General features: G+C 34.7%; 1 protein-coding gene across 1 annotated transcript in view; it reads right to left on the bottom strand.

The window, feature by feature from the left end:
• SAMD3 (sterile alpha motif domain containing 3) overlaps nt 1-5,034 on the bottom strand; it is a 39,076-nt gene that overhangs the window by 21,817 nt on the left and 12,225 nt on the right. The window lies entirely within an intron of this gene.

Genomic DNA, 5,034 nt, shown 5'->3' with positions numbered 1-5,034 from the left:
AATCCCTATTTCCATTCCCATTGCGTTAGCTTATTTCTTTCTCCCATGATCTCTCTTATTTACTCAGACCAAGAGTGTAAAGTAATGACAAGTTTTGTTTTGTTTTGTTTTTTCCCCTATATTTTGTGCCTTCCCAGGGTTTTTAAAAGGTGATGTAACTGCTGGTGTTAAACTTGGTTTCAGTACAACATTTTAGTGCAGGGTTTCCAAGTAGTGAAGTTAGTGGCATGACCCCTTCAGACTTTTGAGGTTGCTGTCTCATATTTAGTATCACATCAGTAGATAACTTCAATATTCTGATGCTGTAAAATAAGGCTTGGTACAATTTTTACCTTCTTGTTCGACATATGTCTTCCATATGTCTCTTTTCTTCAAAACCAGAGTAGGGACTATATAGCATGACATTATTTCTGGCAAATGCCAGAATGTATCTAGACACACACAGACTCTTTCTAAGCTAGATATTCCATCTTGCTCCTAATAGAGTCATTAGACAAAATGAGAGGCTTAACATTTTCCTTTTCTTTACATTAAAACAATTTTATAAGGTATTTTGGAAGAGACTAGAATCCAAGCTATGCCAAATGAGAACAAGTCAAAACTAGTATTACACAAGAAAAGGGACTCATCAGAAATTAAAAATACATTCTAACTGCAAGTACTTAGCAGGCACAATTGTTTGCTACCCATAAAATGATGATTGCATTGGATTAAAAAAATATTTTTATGATTTTTATAATCTTTTTATGAGGTTAAGATTATTTATAATATGTTTATTAAGTAGAGTTCTATTGGCAGAACACCAGTAGAAGTCGGTTTAAAGTAAGTGCAGGGAGAAGAAAGCACTTGCAAATGAAGAAGACACTGATATCTCTGTGCCCACCTCAGAGGCAGTGCTCTTCAGCAAAATACCACAACAAAACAACACATCTCTAATGCAATGGATCTCAACCCTGGGTACACAGTAAGAGCTTTTAAACATGCTAATGTTGAGGATTGATGGCAGTCTAACTGAATCATTCTAACTGCACTAAACACTCATTTTATGTGTAGAGTTTACATTTATGATAATAAAACATAATAAAGTTAAGCTGACACATTTGATAATTGGCAGTATCATTATTGCATTATGCACTAATTTTCTAAAAAATTACGAAATGGGGAGTCTCGTGAAAAAGTTAATTAACTCTAAAATTTTGTCTAACTTTAATAAGCATGAAAAATCATTGAATTATTCTTCTGCTCCTAAGGAGCAGATAGTATGGTCTGATGTGGTTAACCAAGAGTAAAGAAGATGGTCCTATCAAGAACAGGTCTATTAAAACAGATCTTAAAAGTTCTCATTAGAAGAAAAAAAGCTGTAACTATATGTGGTGACAGATGTTAACTAGACTTTTTGTAGTGATCATTTCACAATATATACAAATATTAAATTACTTTGTCGTATACCTGAAACTAATGTTATATGTCAATTATATCTCAATTAAAATTTTAAAAATAAAAAAAACTGTAACAATAAGTTTGTGTTAAAAACAAAACAAACAAACAAAAAACAATAGTTCTAGTTGAGCTCCAGCTAAGGGAAAATCTCAATGCCCAGAAGACAGAAGTTGAGCCTTAGCAGGAAACAGAAGAGACACAGATGTTACATGAGGACAAGGACTATTTGTTTTATCTCCAGTGACTATAACCTAGCTTAGTAGAGTTGGTACACAGTGACTTTTGTGGAAAAAATAAACACAATCAGCTGAAAGGAGTAGTTACTTGAGCACTCATTTTGAATTCATTTTGCTCTGGGTAACGTTTTGAACATTTCAGTGGTTGCTCATTGTATTCAAGGCTCTGGTAATCTAACTCACCATTTATGTTCCAAATATGGTGGTTATATCACTCTCATCCTGCTTTTCCTTAACGTCTTCTACCTTAATTTCTTCAAATCGCTTTACTGAGTACTGCTTCCTAGAAGGTCAGTAATGGTTTCCTAATTCACAAATCCAGGCCCTTTTAACAATGGCCTATTTCAAGACTTTTCTAACTTTTTAACACCATTGACCACTTCTTCACAGCCCTCTACTCTTTCTCATCTTCCTTGACACTCTTCTATTTTCTTGACTCTTTTCCTATCTCTTCAACAGCTTGCTTATTTTATTTACTGACTTATTCTCCCTTCACTTTCTATGAGTTTATGCAAGTCTCCATCCTTGTCTTTTTAAACTTCAGTATGATCAGTGCTTTCTCCTTCAGAGAACTCATCCATCTCCATGGCCTCAGCTCCAAGCTCTGTGTTAAAGGATTATAAATCTATCATCAATAATCTCTTTTCCATGCTCCATCCCAGATCTCCAATAACTTGTACACTGTTCATCTCATATACAACACATCTAAAATAATTAATAATCTTTTCTATTTTAAACTAGTTTTCTATGTGCTATAGACTTTAGTGTCTCCCCGCTCAGAAAATTCATATGTTGAAGCCCTAATCCCTAATGTGGCTGTATGAGAAGACAGGGCCTTTATGGGAATAATCAAGGTTAAATGAAGTCACAGTATGATAGGATTTGTATCCTTATAAGAAGAGATATCAGAGAACTCACTCTCTTTTCTCTGCCGTGTGAAGCCATATCACAAGGTGACCATTTACAAGCCAGGAAGAGAGCTCTCACAAGAAATTGAGTTGGCTGGCACCTTAATCTTGGGCTTTTCAGCTTCCAGAACTCTGAGAAATAAATTTCTGTTTAAGTCACTCAGTGGTATTTTGTTATGGCAGCTCAAGCTGGCTAAGATACCATTCCAACTTCCGTGTTTTGTTTAGCATACCTCTTTTCTTAGCAACTCATGCTTAACACTGTGATGTCCTTTTTATCTTAATTCCTCAATATCTAGGTGTCATGAAAATTTCTTTACATCTTATCTCTGGTATTTGCCTACTTTTTCCCATGGTTCATGGCACTACACTAATCCAGGCATTCACCACTGAAATGTAGACTACTTCAACAGTCTAGTAGCATGAACTAATTAGCTCACACTGGCCCAACTACCAACTAACCCATAAATGATAACCATAAGCATTGGACAAAACATATATCTCTATATATATAATTTATATTTATTTATTTGTAAACTGAAAACACTGGAAGGTGGAAAATAGTAAGCAGATTCTGAAGAGGACTCTACACTTAAAAGAAAAGGAAGACAAGGAGGGAGTTCCCCTTTTTATAACTTTTAGCCTAAGGCAGACCTCAAGCAGTGCTGTTAAAACTCTATTAGAAAACCTGCAGACTTTATGGACTACAGAATAAGTAGACAGAGTTTGGGGGAATGGTATTTCTGAGAAGGGAGTGGAGAATCTCAGAAAGGAGAGAGTTAATGAGGGGAGACTAAAAATTCTGTGTATAAACTATCCAAATCTCTGGTTGATCTTGAACCACATATATGCATAACCTAATTAAAAATTTAAAAAAAAAAAAAACTAAACTTAGATTTAAGCTGATATCCAAGAGTTTTTGGTTTGAGTACAACAAATTTTGTTGCTCACTTACACAAAGTAATAACAGTCTCTGGGAGAATAAGAAAGAATCAAGAGTCTCCACTGTAACATTCACAATGTCTGATATACAATCCAAAATTATATAACATAAAAAAAAAAAAAAACCAGAAACATGTGACGCATTCTCAGGAGTAAAGCAATTAACAGAGTATGATGTTGAGATTATCCAGATGTTGGCAAGGATTTTAAAGCAGCTATTGTAATAATGTTCAGTGACTTAAAGGATAATATGTTAGATTGACTGAAGTAATAGGAAATTTTAGCAGAGAAATAGAAATTATTAAAAAGAACCAAGTAGAAATTTTAGAAAAGAAAATTGTGTGAGTGACATAAATTCCTGGAGTTTAACTCTGTTTTAAAAGTTAGCATAACCTTAATATTCATGGTAGCACAATTTACGATAGCCAAGATATGGAAGCAACCTAAATGCCCATCAGCAGAAGTTATGGTTCATATATATGATGGAATATTACTCAGCCATTAAAGAAAATGAAATCTTAGTATTTGCAACGACATGGATGGACCTAGAGGTTATTATGCTGAGTAAAATAAGTCAGACAGAGAAATATAAATACCATTGATTTCACTTATATGCAGAATCTAAGGAACAAAAAGAACAAACTAATCAAAACCAGACTCACAAATATAGTGGACAATTTGGTGACAGACAGAGGGGGTGGAGTTGGGGGCTGGGAGAATGGGGTGAAAGGTTAAAGAAGTACAAATTAGTAGTTGATTGATGGTCATGGGGATGGGGAGCACCGTACAGGGAATGCAGTGAGCATTAATGTATTGGCTAGGTGGAAAACCAGAGGAGAAAAGGAGCAATTAGGGGGATCATTTTATAAACTATATAAATGTCTAACAAATGTACTGTATACTTGAAACAAATTGAAATAAATAAATAAATTTTTTAAAAAGTTAGTATATTTAGTATGAATTGTGTCAAAATGTCTAAAGAGAAATTAATGCTATTAAAATATTTATCATGTCCCATGAAAATATATTCAGTTGTTCATTGAATCACATATTCTTTGTTCAATTTTTATTTAGTTTCTGTGTGGCAGGAACTGTGCCAAATGCTGTGCTTACAATGATAAAAACCAAACCAAACAAAACAAAACACTCGGTATTTGTCCTTGAGCTACCTCTAATCTAATCAAGGACTACAGACTTTAAAGTTATTAATTTCATTATCTAGTTTTACAAGTAAAGCAAAGACACTACTCATAGAAGACAGGGGTCCTTGGCTAGCCTAGAATGTCAACAGAGGGGCTTCGGAAATAGAGATTTTGAACAGAATCTTCAAAGATGAGCAAGTAGGTAAAGGAAAGAAACAACACAGCCTGACACAAATGCCACGCAAAAGGCCCTTGACCAAAACCTGCTGAATGAATAGTGCCCTAGGCAGAGGGCAGGAGAAAGAGGTCAGGGTGGCTGCAATGATTTCAGCTCCTATGGCTGGATGACAGCACCACTTTCTGAGA

Source organism: Pteropus vampyrus, unplaced genomic scaffold (genome assembly GCF_000151845.1).
Source record: "Pteropus vampyrus isolate Shadow unplaced genomic scaffold, Pvam_2.0 Scaffold43, whole genome shotgun sequence".
NCBI classification, from domain to species: Eukaryota; Metazoa; Chordata; class Mammalia; order Chiroptera; family Pteropodidae; genus Pteropus; species Pteropus vampyrus.
Note: the sequence above shows the minus strand (reverse complement) of the source record. Positions and strands in the feature narration are given on the sequence as shown.